The sequence below is a fragment of the Aythya fuligula genome, chromosome 3, assembly GCF_009819795.1.
Source record: "Aythya fuligula isolate bAytFul2 chromosome 3, bAytFul2.pri, whole genome shotgun sequence".
NCBI classification, from domain to species: domain Eukaryota; kingdom Metazoa; phylum Chordata; class Aves; order Anseriformes; family Anatidae; genus Aythya; species Aythya fuligula.
The window spans coordinates 51,457,124-51,479,347 of record NC_045561.1 but is presented as its reverse complement, the minus strand read 5'-3'; the positions used below and the strand labels follow the sequence as shown (position 1 = coordinate 51,479,347).

The following is a 22,224-nucleotide window of genomic DNA, read 5'->3' as shown; positions in this document are numbered from 1 at the left end:
GAGCACAAGTGTGTTATCACAGTCACAGCATCTCTTGAAGTCCACTGGACATTAACAAAAGAGCAGATGGTCATTACTTCAGACTCCCTGCCCTTGATCATCACTAATTCAGGAGCAAATGAGCTAGTGCCAATTCATAAAGAACTCTTTGTCCTCCCCCAAACTAATAGCATTGTATCTTGTGTTACCAGATGTGCTTCAGAGAAACAATACATTTTCAAATTATAACATCCTGTTTAAAGTCGACTTTACTGTCACTTCTCATAAATATTGGCGTATGAAGCAAATTTCAAAACTATGAACTTACTCCCAAAAATAAACAAAGAAAACTCTGATCATAGTTTTGGTTTAGATTCTAGACAGATCTAGCACAAATGTATTTAATTGTCCTCTAACCCATCTGACCAAAAGCTCTCTATTCTGAATCTAGAAGTGGCACACAGTTTTTTGAAAGGCTACACTTTACCCTGAAGATTTATAAACCTTCAACACTGGCACATCCAATAAAGAAACAAGCAGTTATGGTGACCATTACATAAGCAATGCAACTTAGACCTGAAATATTATTAGGTAGTCATAAAAGGACAAATCAAACTTACAAGTATTTTGAGTAGGCCTTAACTTCGTTGACAAGTCATCAGCAGAAGTCTTAAAATATGTCAAGTGGGGAACAAAAGGGAATACAGTGAATCATCTGACATGATTCCAGTCATGTCATGTCTGACATTTGAGAGGCTGTTCATATTAAAACAAATAAAAAAATATTTTCTTTGGGAACAAATCCCAGAAATGAACATCAGTATATTGGATACAACTATATATTTTTTTTAAACTTACCAAAAATAATAAGTATACTTTTGAAAATATCTAAGTTCTTTGAGAGGAAGAGGTAGAGATCATAGGAAGGCTGCAATCCACACAAAAATGATTTAAAATAACTTTCCAGAGAATAGAAGGTTTGGTTTTAAATTACACTGATATTTCTGCAAGAAAATGTATACCAGTGCTGGGGAATCCTTTATCTCAAAAATTCCTCTTGCTAGTTGTTTTGTTGAAACTTGCTTTTTTGTGTGTGAAACTCTTATTTTCAATAAGTTGCTATTTTCCAACAAAATATTTTTGGCCAAAAAAAATCTTAAATAGCTTCATTTTAAAAATCATTTTTCAAGTACAATATTTCTCAAAGTATGATGCTGTTTCTTACTTAAAAGGCTACATTGGGTATTTTAAAGATATACACCCACCCACTCATACTCCCACAACACAACCAACATTGGTGTTTAAAGATGTATGGAGGGTATTTTTTTTCCCAGGGCATTCTTTTTCTACACAGAAGAAACAAATAAAACAGTTGTGACTTTAAGGTCTTTTCTATTCTACATTGCAAACCAGGTTAGAAGCTACATCTCTAGTAAACTTTGTCCTCCATTTGATCACAGATGACTGGGATATCCAAATACAAAATATACCATCTTTACTAAGCAACTTCACATATCTAAATTATTATATACTAAGCAAATACAATACAGACCGGATTTATCCTTGAAGCAAAGTTTATAGCAATAGCTGAAGGATAGAAGTTAAAGTCGAAATTTCTGTGAGGGTGACAAATATGCTCTTGGGAGATGATGAGGGCATGAGGGAAAAGAAGAATGTTTTATTTAAAAATAAAAATAAAAATAAAGGAAAAACATAGTTATGTCTCCCATCAGATTGCATACTGGTATTATTCTGAATCACAAAAGAAACTCATGAGTAGAAAACAAAACAGTATTTGATGTACTGTACTTATGCCATTCTAGCTACGTATGTAAAGTATTCTTTTTCCCATGTATTAAATATTTCTTCAAATTCCTACAAAATGTAACTAAAATAAATATTTACTTTTACAAAGGGTCAAGTGGACAAAATGTAATTCTCCCAGAAGGAAACCAGATGTTTAGTATCTTCAAAGTGATGTCTGTGCTGATAAAAGCAGTAGCTAATCTTTCTTTTAGGGGTTGAAGTTCAGGATACAGTTTCTTTTACTAAACAGCTATGTATCAAACGCTCTGATGAGTATCTGCCTCAACAGAAAAAGTATTTTTAGATTTTTGAAAGATTTTGTTTTCTGTGCAAAGTAGTCAATGATCAAGCTAAAGAGCTGCCTTTGAGTATTTTGTAAAATAATCCCAGTCCTGCTACAAGTCACCTACTGCTATCTTTAGCTCGGGAAGAAAGCTGTCACATCCATTCCCAAATCTGGGATTCCATAATACCAACATTTTAGCAAATTTCTATATAGCAAATGGTATATACTAAGTCTCACAAGCAGTCATGCAGTTTATTATGAGTCATGCAAGAGGTACGATTCTATGCACTATGGTGTTTCTTAAAACTTACCATACATATTAACAGTGCCCCTTTAACAGAATTTCCAAAAATGAACAAATAGATTTAAACAGATTCTATGGGGGTTTTCCTGTATTACTTGGCTGGTGCCATGACTAATATTTAGCTACAACTTGATGCTTGCCAACAGATGCAAGATAAGACTGAAATCCTATGAGAATAGGCTAAAAGCCTTTGGAGGCATGAACAGAGTCTCTGTATCTCATTCAGAAAGCAAAACAATTATTTAATTGCTTAAATTACCCTTAGACGAGCCTTTAAAAAAAAAAAACAGCAATGACATAAGTTTAACCTTGACTATGCTGAATCATTACACAGTTAATTACTCTACACAGTCCACAGATTTATAGTGCAGGTGGAAATCAGACCCAAGAAGGAGGGTCACACTTTGATACGCATCCTGCTAAGACACTAAGTGCATATGTACTGCTGGGACATAACTGCAGTATGACTGATTTATGGTATCATCAGCTTTGTATTCAGCTATTTAATGTTCATCTACAACACTATGTTCTTGATTACTTTTCCCATCTTTAGTGGCCATGTGCACCTGTTATTTGAAAAACCTGTTTAACCTAAAAGAGGCTGTAAGCCTCCAGCTAAATAGCATCTTACGGATGCAAAGTTGTACATCTCAACACCTCCTCTGTTAAGTGATGGAGATGCTCTTGTAAGAGGACATGGGCAGAGAAGATTTTGGTACAAAAAATGACAAAAAAGAACTAGAGAAAGAAAAACACACACACAACCCACATATTATTTTATCTAACACACATCAGAAACTCCAAAGAGGGCAGTGCTGCCCAGTGTACTAATTTTAGTCAACCAGCTTCATCCAAGCTCAACATAAACATTGTCAATTTAAGTACCAAAATATTTAGCTTGTGCAAAAACAGAGTACTGGCACCTTTCTTACAAGAAATGCTGCAATTAAACATAATAAATGGGAAAAGGAAGACTCAAAGAAAAACAAATTAAGTGGTAAGGACTCTGATTTACAGAGCTCCTTCAGTTCACATGTTCACGTTTTTCCCACACACCTTGTGACGCAAGAGAGAGCAAAAACGTTTCCTGTGGACACTCTTGGGGGTTTGCACATCCCACTTCCACTCGCTTCTTTATGATACAAGTCAGAAAGACAAAAAAGCATGGTTGGTATGATGCACAGGACAAGTGGTGAAACACTGCACTACCACCCCGTGCCTGTTTCACTCAGCTGCTTTACTGGCCTCCCTCAATCATTTCCTGACATCTGTCTTCTCCACCTTCAACCTTCAAGTCCCCTTCTGCACTCATGCCAGACCCTTTCCTAACTTCATTGTTCATCAGTTCCCCAGACTTGCTTCCCTGAGGTCTGTAAAGCCATATAGGGATCTTCCCCAGCTCTGTCCCTGGAAAAAGCACACCCGAGTCCTCCAGGCCTCAGCTCTCCTGGGAGTTGTACAACACAGCAAGCAAAAGATTGTCAAGCAGGAGATGAACAACAATCCCACAGGCTGAAGAACTGGATCCTAGAAACTGCAGTGGTAGTGTGAATGCTTCAGCTTTCATACCCTGGCTACATATGCTATTTTGTTTCTCCCTCTCCCCAGCAGAAGCCATTTTCAGTGTGATTTTGGAGCTTACACCTACCATGGATGGAATGCCCTCTGAAGACAGGACTCTCTACCTATCCCAGACGATCAAAATACAGTACACATCCCCAAAGCTTTAACAATTTTTTCTTTTCTTTTTTTTCTAAAATATAAACAACTCTTTCTGTCCCAGCTTGCAGCTTGTTTTTCTGCTCTGGCTACACCTGTGACAAAGGAACAATACTGTCACATGTCACCCATATCCCCCCTGTTAACTAGTCCCTAACAGGAAAAAAAAAGTAGTCTTCAAGACAGTATCACTGCTGCACAGGATGCCCGACAGAAAACAACAGATGTGCTATAATCACTACTGCCCATTCGTTTCCTTTATGTCAGAAAGAAAGCAGCAGTCATCAATTAAGAACTCCTATCTACTGGACACAAAAGGAAGCATGCACTTTTCCTTGATCATTTGACCGTAACAATAGGAGATGGCAGTGGGAAAGGACTGACCACTGAGCAAGTGAAGGGGGAATACAAGGGTGAATGAGCTTGTCTTTGGGGATCTATTTAAAAAAAAAAAAACTAAAGGTACATATAAGAAATTGTGTTCAACAGTTTAACATACAAAAAAAAAAAAAAATCAAAAGAATCCTTTGACCACAGAATATACAAAATCCTAATTATGTTATTACTGAATTTGTCCAGACAATTCTTTTCACTGAATCTTTTCACAGTTGAAAACGTGAAACACATGAACTGACAATAAAATTAAGGAGCACCTGGACAAAATGTTTTTACCAATTAAAAAAGACTGCTTAAAGAGTTACCATGATTTTTATAAAACTGTTAGTATAAATGTAGTAAGTGTTTAGACATTCAGTAGGTCACCGGCAAATTATTTGTATTTATATTTTGAGAAATCTAGTCAGATCTGCGCATACTTGTGTTAAACATCACATTTACCGGTCAGCTTCTCTATAGCGAAGTAGAAAGACAGGTTTCATAAAACCATCAACAATTTACAACCCTAAAGATTCACTTCACATTGTTTCTATTTTAGCCTGGCTACAATCAGTTGCAAAAGATTTAGGGTAAACTTATGAAGAATTTCTAGCCTTAATTATGGCACTAGACCCTAATCTAGTACGCTAAATTAAGCCCTCAATATTCCCATGGATACTAATGCAACTGCACTAATAATCCAGTAGGCACTTTCTGCAATGAAAAAGCTTTCACAGGCCTTCATATCCCAACTGAAACCCTATTCTTGCACTATACCTCTGCTCCATTGCATACCAAAAATAGACCAGACTTACAGAAAACCTTACGCATGGGCATGCATCATTCTTTCCACCCCCACACAGTTTTGCAAGCCTTCATACTATTAAAGACCTGGCCTAAACAAAGCAATCAGTGACGCACAGATCCTCAAGAAATTTTTGTTTGTTTTTTAAATATGTATTGGCTTTTAGCATAAACACACTGTGTATTAAAACTCATTTTCAATTGTTAGAACATGTAGATTGATGTGATATTTCCTCCTCTGCTACAGCAGATGTAATGATTTTAAGAGTTGCTTGCTCATATTCATTAATTCTTTCCAAGGATTACTGTACTCTAAACAGCACCTTATTGAAACAATTAAAAGCACACAATGTTGTTAGACAAGTCACATGGATAACAAAAATATAAAACAAATTTCATAAACTGTCTGCCCCATGCCCCCAAAACAATTCCAGAAAGAAAACATTCTTAAAATTTACAGATTTAATTCTGGAACGTGAAGCAAATTTACCAAAATTACTAACAGTTATTTGCTACGGAGTTAACATCCATCCCTAGAAGCTGTATCTGCCCAAACCATTAAGATATCCCTTTTACAGAACACCACTCATTATAATTTCATGGGGCAATGAAAGAAAACTAATTCCTTACTAAATACGTTTCATCTAGCCCTTGAATAAATATCCATTCAGTAGAAACATTTCCACACAGCCTAGTTTTGTTGATACGATATTCTGGAACACTGTAAACTATATGCTTGTCTGCCATGTATCCCAAAGAATTTTAGGAAATCCTCTGCTTCTTAGGACATGTATGAGCCCCATTGTCTCAGCTTTCAGAAAAGAAGTTATTAAGTCTGACAGTCTCATTCAGCTTTTCTGTTCATCATGCAAGCATATTAAAATCAACCCCAACTCAAAATCAAGGCCAAGTGGCACATTTGAAGTGAAATGGAAATCAGGGAGAAGGGAAAGAATTTGTGCAAGTAATTCACTTCCTAAGGTCATGAGGCCAATACTTAATGGGCATTTTGATACGCATAAATTTCAAGCTAAAAAAGACAATTTGCTGTGTGGGGCCTGGGAACGTACAGCCCAGCCCCCATAACTCTGGAGGAAAAAAAATACGCTAGTAATTAACCAATCATCAAATAATAGATGCAACTGAATAGTGTACCAAATTAAGGTCACGCCTTTTTTGTTGTTGTTAACATATGTTAAATCATGCAACGTTATTCAAATCAAAACTGCAACACTATTCAAATTCAAGTTACTATTTTTAGAAGAATTTCTGGTCTTTCCTCTCTCAGCCCAGATCTGTAAAATGCTTTCCTGCTTGCAGACTGTTACCCTTTGGATCCACAGGAAAGATCTTTCTAATGTTTATCAGATGTAAGCTTCAGCTGAATGCTAAGCAATTCCACTACTGCCTATCTATTAAGGCTATGCAATCTCAAAATATTGGAAGTGACTTAAAGCTGCCACTCTCCTAAAATTGTGTTAATGTTTGAACACAACTGGATCATCAATACATACTACAAAAATATATACATAAAATATATACAAAAAATACATACTACAAAAATCCTACCACCAATAGTATAAAATAAATATTAGGAGGGTGTCCTAACATAGCACATTAGTATTCCCTTTGCAGCTCACAGAAGCCAGAGTGGCAATTAACATTTTTTTTAAGTTGATCCATGCTATACCAGTTTCAGCATTAGATGCTCTATCTGAAAGCAGTGAAACGGGTTATTTATAAGTCAACGAGTTTTTCCAAATACCAGTGTTCGTGCAGTTACCCACAAAGCCCATCACTGAATGCCCACTTTCTTCAAAGAGAAGAAAACACTCCTCTGGGTTGGCACTGAGACTGAGACATTTGTAAGAAAGGAGGGAAAGGAGTGAAAAAGGGACCCTGCCTAAAGCCATCTTCTTGATTAACATTTACTGGGGAATCTCAAACCACCCCTATCATGAAGGAGTTGGATTCAGTGATCCTTGTGAGCCCCTTCCAACTCAGAATATTCTATGATTATATGAAGATCTCTGCAACATCAATATGGTTTAAATAGTGAAACAAATGAAGTTGCCTACTCTAATCAAGAGACACTTCCATGATATCTAAATCTGTTTTTTCCTATTATCTCAAGATCTTCAGGTCCTGCAGGACCTTTATGTACATAAGAGTACATAAAGAAAATTAAACCCTTAAAAAATAAACTCAGAAAGAACAATTCCTTCTCAAAATGACATAAGCAATATTAGAAATCTCTACAGAATGCAGATGTCCCAGATCTTCTAAGCCCTATACTCCTCATAATTACAAGACCATTCCTTCACCATAAAAATAGCACTCCTACCTCCAAAAGGATGGAGGAGTCAAGCAGCATACCAAAACTTTAGCTACAGATCTTTAGCAAAAATTGAGTTACTGAAACAGATGCTGAAATTGAAGACTTGCTATAACTGCAACAAAATTACAGACCTGCTATAACTGCTTAGGTGCCTCAAATTTTTTATTTTATTAGTATAAAACTCCACTTGCACACACATCAATAAAACCCACCATCTTGGCTAACATCTCTGACCTTTATTGTACATAGACTTATTTGGGATTTACATGTTAAGCAGTCTCATGGTTAACTTGGAGTATTTTCACTGAATGCCAATATTCAGCTCAGACAGAGGCTTTGAGACAGAGGCGTGATCTTTTTGCTTATAAAAAGAAAATAATAATGATAATATGTACTTGGTAGAGCACTCACCGAAGAAATCACTGTTAGGTTAGGAAAAGTGGAGTCAATTTTCCTCTCTTCTCTTCAAGCTACGGCATTCTGTAAAAGGAGTACAAGTTATGGAATTAGAGAAAAAATAAAACAGCACAACTCTAACCTGTCAGGGAAGATGTGCTGTATGCACGTGAAGCCACACTCCCAGCACTGCCTTTGCATTTTGCCTTAGAGAAGCTGAATAAAATGTAGCACGGGCTGAATTTGGTTCATACAAACTAAAAGGTATTAGGTTTTGAATAGGAATTAGACACTAATGTGATTCTGAAAATCCCATTACCACCTCTGCGAATACCTACCTACCTACGTGTTGTTAAAATCTAGTTGAAATAGATTATCTGAGGTTACAGTCTGAGTCTGATTCAGAGCAGGAAAGTGTTCTCAAATTCCCAAGATCTAAACTCTGAAAGCTTCAGGCCACACTGCTTCTAGAAATTGTTATCACAGATTTTAAACCTAATTGTCTTTAATGCCTGGAAACTCCTATCTAATGAGCCACCCACTTTCCTGCTAAGCAATATAAGGACACATCAGTAGCTCTAAAGCAAATCTGTTCCGTTAGTTATCTCCTAGCACCTGCCTGGTAGCTGCATCTGATCTAGCTATTTTCATAGAATCAACAAAGAATGAATCCAAATGAAAATACCATTTTGGCTGTCACTTCACAAAACACAACTGTTTTGACTAGTGGTAAGGTGATTGTTGGACCAGATGATCTTGGAGGTCTTTTCCAACCTTAGTGATTCTATGATACAGTTGTGATGCAGATCTTTCTAGCAAAAGTTATTGACTTATCTTGAAACCATCAGAACCACAGGTCTCTTGATTTAAACTTAACCTTTCCTAAATTTACAATCCTTCCAGACTCCACAATATTATTCAGAAGGTCAACCAGAAATCAAACATGCATAACTTTTTTTTTTTTTTTTTTTAATTATTATTTTCATTTCTCTGAAACATGGGCTTATGTTTGCCTCTTCTGGAGCACATCAAGATTAAATTGCCTCGCCTCTCCTTCATAGCTATTTCTGTGCTATGGACTCAGCCAGACACGACAGGGAAGAACCCAAAGAACAGAACATCAAATGTTCTCACTCTGGACTTCCAGGTAGCTATTAAATGTAAGACTGGATTTTTCTTTTTTCTTTTTAATATCACCATAAGTCATGTTTATATACTTGGAGTGGAAACAGCGCACAGTCAGCTGCAATTGATTTCCTGTATGGCAAAATACCTCAGGCATTCAGCTGGCTGGGAACATTACAGAGGCCTCTCACCATTACCAGGTTTTTGGGACCAAGATGCTCTGCCCAATGCCTGTTCTTACACCAGAATAAACAGAATCCCAGCCGGGTGTCCAAGTTAATTTGGTCTAGGGGAACCAAACCATAAACAGGCAAGATTTTAAACTAAAAATCCATTTTAAAAATATTGGTCTACTTTCAACTTAAACAATATACAATCAATTCAATCTTGCTAATGTGGCATGATGTTCATCTCTACTTTCTTTTCAAAGTACAAAAACACTGCTCCATCTGAGAGATGCTTTATTATTATTATTATTTAAATGAAATATCAACACTTTTTCTCCCCATGCAGTTGCTAAATTTACAATGATAAATACATGGAAATTTTACAGATTTTAAAAGGTGTATTTTTTGCCCCATCACTGAATGACAATTGTATTTACAGTTTTATTTACAGCATTTAGTTTTTCTCCATGTGTAACCAAGTACATAGTACATAGTCTCCACTAACATTTCTATGAATTTGCAGAAAGGAACATATGAGTAGTCTTAGTAGGTTCCTGTGATTAGACTGCAACAGTTGTAACATTCAAATGCCCGACTACCTTCCTGTACCTCAGACTGTAAATTAAGAGAAAGCAAAATACAGCATGAGCTGTAATTACCATGCTACTTTCCATTTAGTCTGTGCAAATTCCCTTATTCTCAAACCCTCCAGAGGCAAAGGACCCCGTTTCAATTGCTAAAGAAAGTAGTTTCTTTAAGAACCGTAGACAGAGCCAGACTATCAACACATAAGAAGTAGCAAAAACCATGACCATTTAAACACATACACACAAGAGTGTGAGCAGATAAGGAAACCAGGAAGAAACCTAAACTTTCTACAGTGGCACTCTGGTTTGATGACAGTTTCATCCACAACAGCTTCTTAGTTCCCAATTAAAATAAATGATCCAATGCAAAAAGATATTCTCTAAACTCCAGAGCATCCGACAGCTTTTCAAAGCCTTTGGATTGATGACTTCTGGCAGGGTCCTACAGTCACTTATGAACCAACTGAAGCACAAGCTTTTGGACATTATGGGGAGATCTTCTATCAACCTCCTTTAACTTTTTTGAAAATGTTTTCTACAGGTCTTGTCTTTTTCTTTCAGATTTTCCTGTCATATAGAAAGATAAATTTTTCATTCTGTGAAATTTTTGACCAATTAGATTGACTATAAGGTTTATTTCTCAAACATCAGTGTAAGAATATAACACGCTGTTGCACTAGAAACACTATCACAAGGAAAACATGTGCATGTCCACTAAAAGAAATTGATTAACCAAATATATTGTCACTTGTTCTATAATTTCTTTTTTATCTGCTTTAAAATTGCCTCAGTTGTTCCAAAAATACATCATAACTATTAATAAAAAACTTTGTTTTCCTAATCATTTTTAGAAGATACATAGGATTCAAATTCTTATTAACAGATATATGTAGTAAAGCATGCAGTTTAGTTTAGTTTAAGCTAAAAACCTTACTGGAGTGTTAAAAATGTAAAAGAAGCCTTGCACAGGACCCAAGGTAAGCAGAACCTACATTCAGCTATAGAAACTTATAAGACACTTATATTCAGATATAGTCACATTAAAGTTGATTTGAATGATTTGACTGTAAAACATTCTGCCACCTGGAAATTTCACTGTAACATTAAACGAAAAGTCCAGAAATCAGAAAACTATCTTTCAAAACCCAGTTAGATGAAACTTCTCTTTTTGGATATACTCCAGATACAACCAAAATTACTTTCAGTAAGACCGGTGGGTTGTTTTTCTCTTGGGATTCTTTAGGTTAAGATCTCAAAAAGTGACACAAAACCCTTTTGTGCTACACACTAATGGTCCAGGACTGAGGTGCTGACTGAAAGGCTAATATTATCAGTGTACTCTAACAAACTGACTTCTTCAAACACATAAATACGGTTTTGAATCTCGAAATCTCTGCTCTTCAAGGACTTCCCTATCCCATTTCTGCTAGGGAAAAAGAAAAGCAAGTGAAACCCACCCAACTATGTATCATTGCACTTCACAAGCTTACAAGTAGGAGTGACTCAGATCTGCTTTAATTATAAATATTAAGTCACCCCTGCTCTCACCTGGTCCCCAAACGTACTAAATGGTATCTTGTATTCAGACAATTCTATCCTTAATGCTTGGACAGTATTATGTGTTCAACATAATAAACCATTGTCAATATAGGTTATATAATTTTAAAAACAAGTACTTGTGCCAAACAATTCCACACAAATCTGACAAGAAAATTACTCGCAGAACGTCACATTTCTTAGACAGCAAACCACTGCGCAGGTTTCATCACCAACAACTACAACTAAACTAAGAATTTATTGGGCATGATTATTACGGAGTTACATGCCAGCACTTATAGCCCAACTTTCCTAGCCAAGGAAAGCAGTTTGCCTATAACAACATCAAGGGAAGGCCACATACTGTAGCACCTTCTTGTTGCATGATGTAACTGTGATGAACGGACAGAAGATCTGCCGCTTCCCAGAGAACCAGATTTATTACACATGCAATCACCTGAGAGCTTTCCCAGATGTATTAAGCTAATTGCATGAGCTAAGTATATGCAGCCTTCCTACCTCTCACAGCAGTGAGCAACACAAAGGTGGAGTTGCATGAGAACATCAGCAGCTAAGAGTAATCCCTTGCCAGAACTCCTCCAGATCATTTTTTGCGTGACCTCAAACTGTCCCAAGGAAGGAAGTCAGTGTTTGGCACCTAAGGCATACACAAGTAACTCTAACCTAACTACCAAAACTAATCGTCTGCTGATAAGGTGCAATACTTGTAACTAGCAAACAAGAGAAATCAACCCAGTATGTTTCTGAAATTGTCACAAAACAGGCATAACCAATCCTCTATTAAAAACAAAAAGGACTCTTAATGCAGCACAGTCATCAATTTAAAGAACCAAAGGGGAGAAAAAAAAACAAACACAGAGTGAGCAGACCCCTCATCACTATAACACAGTGGCAATGAAGAGGCATTCAGTCCGTCCTGGCACCCTTATCTCTCTTGAAGCTTCAACAGCCACATGATGCACACAGCCAGGGTAGGCAGATGCACCCATCAGGTATGTAGAGAAAAGCTATCCCCTAGAGATGAAACACACTGCAAAGCAGCAGATTTTCAGTGACAAAAGCTGACAACTACCTTCTTATGAAGGCATCATGGTTTTGTTTTCCAGATTTCTTCCTGCCCCAGCAGTACATATCTGATACTTGATATAGCAGGTAGATGTTCAGATGAGATATTAAGGGGTTTCCCCTGGAAGTCGGGGAGAAACTCACAAGGTTAAGTGAGTGCAAGGTTTGGAGGAGGAGATAGTGGAGAAGATACCATCCTACCACAGAAGAGAACAGACTTCACAACATGACTGACCTGATAAGGAATTGATAAAGCTAATTCAGTGAGGAGTGGGGCAAGTTAGCCTGTCTCTGCAGGACAGACAGCAACCTCCTCAGGTGGCAGGAGTACAAAATGACCAACATAGATCATATCAGAGATTAATAACTTGTGTCTCATCTAACATGAGGGAGACTGACAATTATCAGAGAAGACTGAAAGGAAAGATTACAAACATCATACGCTGCTGGTGTGTAAGGGAGGGCAAGCTGTCTCCCCAAATGCACTCATGACTCATTAAAAACACTTTTCCCTCCCATTCAAATAGGCTAAGTCAGAAGAATTAGGTGTTTCTGCAACAGACTGAAGTCTATGTTGACATCATTCAGGTACTAAGGTATGACAGCTCTCTGAGCAACACCACAAGGTATGTTATCAGGATAATGAAAACGAACTGTGAAGTAAACAGTGACGAAGCTTTACAACCTCTGGAGTTGCAGCATGATAATCTCAGCAGCACCAAACCTGCTTGCAAGTTAAATTGATGTTTCCGTTCATATTAACTTGGTTACAGTTTAAAGAGTGAGTAGGAAACTTTGTGCATGCTGAAGTGATAAAGAAGATAACAGACTTGCATAATCACTAGTTCTATGTTCCCCTCATCTATTTTCAAAATAATTCTCAGAGGATGAATTGTAATTTCCCCTTTGTATCAGTCAATTCCTGTATTAAGGAACCAAAGCACCGTGTTACTGTAGATCGAAGTGCCATAGATCAGTGACAGCAGCAGCAACCAAGCCGCTCAGCCACTGTTTATTTCATATTTCTGAAATGCTTTGGAACCCCATTTATGAACCTGACCTCACTGTGACATGCAAAACAAATGCAAAAGAAAGAAAAAAAAAAGTTCATACTGGTAGGTAAGAATCACAACAAAGCTGCAGCTGACACTGGCTAATTTTAGGGTACATGGGGGGAGGTATAAATATTGGTAAATACTTTAAGAAAAGTTATTTTATAGCCAGTTAGCAAAGACAAACTTGCCTGTGTTTACAGATAACTCCACCTAACATGAGTGGAAGCATGGGAGAAAGTACAAATGATACAGACTACGTACAAAATCTAAGAGATAGGGACTATTAATGTGGACTGATTGAAGGCAGAGCCTTTAACCTTGAAACGCACACCCAGATGACAACGCTGAAAAGTTGTCAGCCATGACGGTGAAAGGAAGCTGGCTGTTACACTGTCCCCAGCGTTCCTTAGGGCAATCTAAACAACCTTCCCTTCCTAATCTGGACATCAAGGTTTTATCTACAACAGCTCTGAGTAAGCCACTGGGCAGGTGATTCAACAACAAGAGGTCCCACAAAGCCCTTTTACCCCTGCTCAGTGCTTCCAGTGAGAGGATGCATGGATCCCATCAGCAGAAAACATTATCCATATGATATAAGTGCCTGGGGCATGATCCTGAAATGTCTGAATGGATAAGAATGCTCAAATACTTCAACGTTAACATTCATTAAGTCAGATTTTAAAACATCTGGGCAGGGCTCACATGCAAGTTTCTACAGAACGCATGCTTACAGGAAGAGGCTTGGCACCACTTGTAGTCTGAAATTCAATGACAGAGCAGCCAAGCAAGACTTATAGGATTCAAAGATAATTAGTACTGTTTAGGAGTCAACTTTGCAAGGGAAACAGCTGCCAGCCCAAGATATACCTGTTGATTACACCTATAAACCATATGTGTAACTTCCACTGGCATAACCACCCACGGTCCTGTGGAGGACTAGGAAGCAGGACTACTGGAACTCATACCATGGAAGGAAGAAAGAAACCAAGTCATGAGCATCAAGTTTCTGTCCTGGATAAGATTTTGAACTGATACCTTGTTCTGTATTTTCACAGCAAGGCTCTGCATCAGGATCACTGAGAACATGGTCAGTGACCACCCCAAACTCCGGTCTCGCATAAGGCACTCCAGTCAACAGCTGACAGTGGTCTGAAGCAGCCTTTAAGTGCTTGGACAGCTGCTTCTTTTAGGCCTCCTCAGCAACTATCAGCAGCTTTTCCCTCAATTTCCTTCCCCAGTCCACCCTGACTAGGCCCCTCTTTTCCTGCACCTGCAATCGTGTTTGCAGTTGAATCTATTTTAGGCCAAGTAAGTTCATGAAAGCTCAACTTGGTGAATCAGATAAGGCAGACCTATTTGATACAACAGCCATATATAGACAAATGTTTTATATCCTTAAAGAGTCTTGAGAAACTGTTAACGCTATCAGCTACTTTGTTACACAGACTCTTTTGGAAATGGAATTAACACAAATAGCCTTTTCAAGTTATTATTTAATCTGTTCACATTCATCTCTTGTATTCATAACCACACACACAAGAAGTGTACCCAGCACTTCCAATCATAACTGTTGCCACTGTGCTGCTGATATGACCAAGACTGACTTTACTTCTTTACTCGCTCTGCTCCCATTCCCCCCATTCATCCTCATCTGTGATGTTTTCATCAGGGAATTTCAGTTCTTCTTTCAAAGTGAAGTTCCTGCACATAACAGTTAAAATAAAAGAACTAGAAGGTATGACTTTTTTAGTCTTAAAACACTAAAATAACTGAAAAATACTAGAAGATTAACAGCTAGTAAACCAAATGCACAAGTCTGGGAAGTCTGAGCCATAACTGGAGTTGGGGGAGGGAAGAAAAGTATTTGGGATTGGTGATGCTGCACAGCTCTTCCAAAGGTTTTGGTTCGTTTCCAAAAATGAGCAGATTAATTAACAAGTAAATGAGCATCTATTAGAAGTGCTTTGAAAAGCATATTTTATAAAGAAGTGAGGAAAAAACAAAAAAAACAAACAAACAAAAAAAAACAACTATGAATTCCATGTCATCCCATCCTCTATATTCTCAGTTTACAAGAGTAACGCTTTTTTCCCACTTTTTTTCTCATTGCCAGTTCCACAAACTAAAGCTCTCTGTGTAACCACAGCAATGCAGGTTCTCAAAGCTAAGCATTCAGCAACACCTCTGCAAGTCCTTTTGCTACTCCAGACTGTGCTGAGGGCTGCAATAATTCTCTGTTGGTTGGTTTGGTGGTTTTTTCCCCTCTCTCAACACTGTAAAATAGAAATGCTGTTTAGAATAAGTAGTAGTAAGACATCTTCATCATCCCCATGAGCAAAAGTTACCGATCATTCTGAAAGGACTGCCACACATAATCACAACCAATCCATATGTCTTCAGTAGACATGATTTTTATCTTTTTTAAACACAATTTTACTGCATCTTTTCTAGTCAAGATACCTTTGTGCTGTATTTGGCCCTCTCAGGAATTTAAGTTAATGTAACTTAAAGCCATAACTACTTTAATGTGTCTATTTGTTGTTTTTACTAGAACAATCACCCTTTTCAACACATGAGTGAATACAAAAGAGAATGGATATCAGAAAAATTCCTTTGTAGTAACTTAGAACTGCCATGGCTTTATAGATGTCAAATCCAAGAAATGCTTCCCAGAGTCCTTTAAATGGGTTCATCACCATATTGGATATTTTGATTATTTCCTGACCCCATGGTCCACCCTATGACCATGGGGTGCATGAAAGAGCGATGCTGAGCATCTCCATTTGCCACCCAGCAGTGGGGCCTCTCTCCACTTCATGGCCATGAAGATGGCCAAGAATTGCAGGGGAGGGGAGAGGCTTGGGAGGGGAGAGATTTGGCCCAGCCAAGCAAGTGCTGAGGTGGTGACAAGTATGAGGGTAATAAACAAATAAACGCAAATCACCTCTTTGAGGAGTCTTTGACATACTTTGATACTTCTAGCTTTAACCTTTTAGATAATAATAAATAATAATAAGGACACACAAGAAGGGTACTAAGAACTCAGTCTGACAGTTCCACAGGTTTTTTGCTAAGCACAGTTCATACCAAGACCTCAAATTCAACAACTTCAGACCCAAAGTACACCACTGGACAGTTAGCTTGTATTCTCACATCCTGCCCAAGAAAGAGGGAAAACACATTAGCAGATGTTCTGAAATCATGAGAGCTTCCAAAAAATGAAGTTCACTATTTGAAGATTTCCAAAGCCACACATCATTAACTTCCACCCTTCACTAAAAAAATCAAAACTGTCTTCACAAGATGTTTTCAAGTAAGACTACAGATTACAAATCAATTTGATTATGCACCCATATTTTCTATTTCTGAAAACCATAAAGTAAAACAACAAGAAAAATGACACATTAACACCTCGTGTGGTAATCATAACCTGCCTTTGCAGGGATACGCTCAGTCATACAGCCACAGGTCAATATTGTTTACCTAGGGCTCCACAGACTTGTGGGAAAACGACAACATTCCAGTAAATGAACACATTCAGAACTGAACCATTTTATCACAGCATCTTGCATCGTTCCCATTTGTCAACTTTAGAACATAGAGAAGTAGAGAGTCAAAGCTGAACAGCAAAGCTTTGGGACGAACCAGAGAACAATACCAATATTCACTAAGAGGCTGATCTCAGACTGCCCTCTCATATTTTCAAGACAAGCACCCTATTAAAAAATTTTCTAACCTTAGCATAACTCTTATGTTTTCCTCTCAAAGCACCCCCACATCTATTGGTGAAGAGCTCTCAAAATTAAGACAACTGTACATCACAGGCACCAGAAAGAGTTTTAAATAAAACTCAAAGAAGTTATATATTGTGCCTTGCCAACCACAGTGAATTACATAGCCAGGAGTTGCTACTGCCAGATTTAGCTTTGTACGAGCTAACAGGATTCCTTTATAAATTTAGCTAGAGGCACAGGCAACAAACGCTTGTGGAAATTTGAACTGCAGCTCTCAGGCTGCAAAGATTGTTCCCTCCAAGAATGAAACGGTAGCAAAAGAAGACTATTAGTAGGATCCCATTACACAGCTTTCAAAACACCTATAAGTCATCAGGTTCTCTAGGCAGCATTATAAATACCAAAATTATCAGCAAGCAACATGAAAAGAAAAAAAGCAAGGCCACAGCTGTTTCTGTGTCTCAATTAATAATCAGAGGAGGGGGGGAAAGCTGAGCAAAGGGGAGCGTGTTAGCTGTACGTTCAGCTGGCATCGAAGTTTGTTTCAGGTCCTCTTCCCTCACACCCGGAGCACTGTTACTTGTGAAGGAAGGAAATGAGAGCCTCGGGGTTGTCAACACTGGCTGAGGGATGAGGTCCGAAGGGCTTCCCATTCAGCAAGGAGGACAAGGGCTGTGACACACAGCCCACAAAGCAGGGGAAGGACGGGGACGGGAGAGGGGGAAACACATCCGTGGCTCCGCTGGACACTGGAACACTGCTCTGCCACCTCGCTCTCCTCTTCCCACCCCAGGATAAACATCCTTGATACTTAATGATAAGACCAATCATGCTTTTAACCCCCTCTGGGCCACAGTCATCACATCCCGATGAACATTACTTAAAAGCATCAAAGTTCTTAGAGATGGTTTCCCAAAAGACACCGGTTTAGCAAAACACCTGTGTAAAACCAGAAACGCCAAGCAGTTTTAGCGTGCATTAAGGGGAGCAGCTCCTTCCCCCCGAACCCCAAAAAAGGACCCGACAAAGCCTTACGACCTCGCCTAAGCCCGGAGCCCCGTAAGCAGAGCGCAGGCGTGCGCCCGACGCCCCCCTTCTCCCCATCGGAGGCTGCCCGGGGGGTGGGGTGCCCCCCAAAAAAACTTCTGGGTGTCCCCCAGCGACCAGCAGCCGGCCGGAGCCCCGCCGAGAGCAGCGCACGGAGCAGAGGCAGGGAGAGGGGCGGGGGGGCGGCTCGCACAAAGGCTGCGGACACAATGGGGGCAGGCGGCGGGGCCGGGGGAAGGGGATGGGGCCGGCCCTGGGGGGGCTGCGGGCGCCTCAACGACCACCAGGACCCCCCCACACAACCCGGGGGTCGTCCCCTCTCCCTCCCCCCCCCCAGCGCTTACCGGCAGCCTCTCGCCCTCCGGTGCCCCCCTCCCGTTCAGGCTCGGGGCGCAGGGGCTTCGGACGGGGGTCTCCCCGTCGGTGCCTCCCCCTCGCAGCGCTCCGCGGCCGTGTCTCGGCTCCCTCCGTGCGCTCCGGCTCCGGGCAGCGGCTTAATCCCCAAACTTCCTCCTCCTCCTCCTCCTCCTCCCGTGCGGGCAGGGGACTCGGCGGAGCTCCCCTCCTCCATGCAGCTCCCGCAGCCCAGCCGCTGCCTCGGCCCCTCCCGGGGAGGCCCGGCCCGGCCCCGGGCCGCAGCTGACTCCGCTCCCCTTTTCCTCTCCTCCACCCCCCCGGAGGCTGGGGGAGAGAAGAAAGATTAACCGCCTGGACTTATTCCTGGAGCCCGGCCAAGGCGAGCAGTCAAATTACAGCCCCGGGAAGACGAAGGGAGGAAAAAAGGAGAGGAAGAGAGGAAAAAAAAAAAAATAATAATAATAATAGTCAAAAACTCGGCTACCGTTTTCACGCACGGAGCAAGCGCTCCCCTTTCAGCCTCGCCGCCGGCTCCTCTCCGGCACCGCAGGTTTGCCGTCCGCTGCTCCAACGCCCCGTGTCCTTACCAGAGGCTTGGAACTCCCGTAAATGAGTTAAAACGTCCAAAAAGTGCAAGGGGCAGGTCAGCGCCGAAATACGGCCCGTAAAAAAGCAAATTCAGAGAGGTTTTGGAGATTACATCTGCCCCCCGGCAGTCTGCGCGGCCACCTTCTGTGAGAGGGTGAGCCCGAGCTACCTTTAAATTACAGCTTGGGAAGGTTGCACAAGACATGCGCTAAGAAAGAAGCTGCTTAAATAAATCCTGAATTCTTCACACACTCAGCTGTCCCCATCCTTCTGGCCCCTAACAAAATATACGTTTTCTTGTAAAAAGCCTGCTCTGGGCTTTGCGTTCAGTAAAGCCCTGCTGCTTTTGTTCTCTAGCACAGTCTCTCCCTCTACTCGTGATAATACAGAGCACATGGGGTGTGAGGCAGTTTGGGAGGTCAGAATAGCTCAAAGTTTTAAGATGTCAAAACAAGTAATTACTGCAGTAACTCAGTAAACCAGGAAGTTTTGGCGTTTGCCCTCATCTTACCTGTTCCCATCAGATTCCTACAAAAAAACTGCTCTGGCAAGGCCTGTACCATTAATTTAAAAGCTCAGAGCTCCTTCCCAACATCTACACAGCGTATGTTTCAGACCAGTGCTGAATTTTAAAAGCTCGACACATTTACAAATTCATTCTGGCCGCATTTCAAACCAAAGGTTTGCATTAAAAGAAGTGGGAATAAATCAGCTTATCAACCAAAGAATAAAAACAAAAACCCTCAGCAGCCTTAATGGCAGCTGTTCTTAGAAATAATATTTATTCACGTTGCAGAATTAGAGTACAGTTATTACTGAGTGGTAAGTCCTGACCCACCTCTGCTTCCTTGTGAACTGTCCCTGTCCTATCGGACAGGAAAGGCAGACCATGGGAACCTGGGGCTCCACAGTGAATGCTCTAGAACAGTGCTCCACAAAATGGCTACAGAGGGCAAGCGTGGAAAGGGTGAGACAGCCTGGATGTGAGGGGTGCCTCCACTCACCCCAGCCCAGGGGTTGTGACCTCCTGCAACACATCGCTGCTCTGCGTCTGAATCCAGCATCCCACTGAGATGTCCTGAGCTCACCACACTCTGCCCTAGTGCTGGGGACAAAGATTTGGCCTTCATTTGCACACCAAAAGAAAAAGAAAAATAAATAAATAAATAAAAACACTCATGAAATAACTAGGAGATAAATATTTGGAAGTCTTCCCCAGTGGGAGAGTCAGGGAGTGTTTTTCCTTTATGAACAGATCTCTCAAAGGTGATAATAAAGCAAACTACTGGTTAATGCGCTTCACTTGGGCCAAATTAAAATGAATGAAAATACACACACATCCCCAAACGGCAAATGCAAGAACAAAACCCCCAAACCACGTGGTATTCCGAGTCCCTTTAAGAAACTGCACAGCCTCTGCAAATATGTTTTAAAAGCCTGACATGATCTGTTCCATATGGAGTTTGTTTTCTCTCAGCGCTGTGACTAACAGGAAAAATCTTCAAGAAGAGAAGCCTCTTCCTCTTTCCCCATCCTTTTACCTCCCTCTCCCCAAAGGACTGACCGTGAGCCAGTCTGGTTTCTGCTGGCTCGTGCTAAAAATAGTGCTGCCGCGGATGGGCCAAATACCTCCAGTTTTATGTTGATGGGCGGACAGAATATGATCATTGTTGCAGAAAGAATGATGGAGGTTTGAAGGTCAGGCTTTACAGCGCTGTCATACAAACCACTGCATTGGGAGAACCACTCCTTTTTGGAGGAATTACGCAGATGGACAGGCTGTGAGAACCCTTATCTCTGAAGGCACTCTGGGTGATTACTGTGAAAAGGCCCAGATAACCTGCACAGGAGTAACAAAGAAGCTGCAGGCAGGTGAACCTTTTGCCCAGGTATTTCCCCTGTAACTGGATACAGGTGGCACATGTAAGGGACTGCAGTGTCAGCGGAAGGGGCTCCTGACCAGTTTGCCCAGTTACCCTCTTGCACAGGCAAGATGCAAGCCTCTGCTCCCCCCTCCTGAAGCTTTTTTGGCATGTGAGGGTGTCTCTCACTTGAGCCTTAGGACTTCTGCCTTCCCCTCCTTGCACAACATAGGATCCCGCTCCTCACCCCTGTCCCTCCGCTGCCCCCAGGAGCACAATTGCCCATGTGCAGGAACCTGTGCCCATCATCTGCCCCCATCTTCCACACAGGGGGTCAGGACTTGTCTTTGGGTACCACCTGAAAGCAGTTTGCTGACTACAGTTGGGGATTTATAGCCTTTTTTTTTTTTTTTCCCGTTTGGGATTTTTCCTTTCTTCTGAAAGGACTGCTTATATCAAGTCTACCAGAAGGTTTATATGCATATATTTGATCTCAAACACAGCATTTCCTTCCATCATCAGCACTGAATTGTACTAATCACTGTGCTATTCTCCTTTTGGCTGTGACTCAGCAGAACTCCAAGCAGTGCTTTTAAACATATGGAAATCTGTGTCACTTCAGTGCTGCTGACTGATGATGAATGTCAGCAATCACTTGAGGACAAGCCCAAGTTTATACATTCTGTGTTAGAATTTTTTGGGAAAAAACCCTTTCCTACAGAAGCAGAAAACTGCTATTCATTAAGGCACTCCACAAAGAAAAGCCACCAAGACACAACACAGACTGCCAGTTAAGGCAGGATCTGCAGAAGCAAGCAGCTACATCCATGCCATGCACACAGGTGTACAACAGGAAAATGGATGCAGTCTTAAATTGGGCACTCCCCAGTCAGCCTAAGTCAAAAAAAACCATCTGCAACGTGTTTCTTGCCTAGCATCCAAATTAATTATTCCACCCACAGTACAATTTAATTGGCAGGCACAGGTACACTTGTTTGCTTTGGAAAACTTATTATCAACCTTGTTGATTTTTTTCTAAGAGCTATGCCCCTGCTTAATAGAACATGCTCTTT

At 40.4% G+C, this 22,224-nt stretch overlaps 1 protein-coding gene across 1 annotated transcript in view; it reads right to left on the bottom strand.

The window, feature by feature from the left end:
- The window catches only part of PLEKHG1 (pleckstrin homology and RhoGEF domain containing G1), a 135,574-nt gene extending 116,694 nt beyond the window's left edge, over positions 1 to 18,880 (bottom strand). The window contains exons 1-2 of the mRNA XM_032183730.1: positions 18,689 to 18,880; positions 8,023 to 8,091 (exon numbers count right to left, since the gene is read on the bottom strand). The gene's annotated coding sequence lies outside the window, so the exon portion shown is untranslated. The remainder of the gene's footprint in view (positions 1 to 8,022; positions 8,092 to 18,688) is intronic.
- Between the last annotated feature and the right edge of the window lie 3,344 nt (positions 18,881 to 22,224).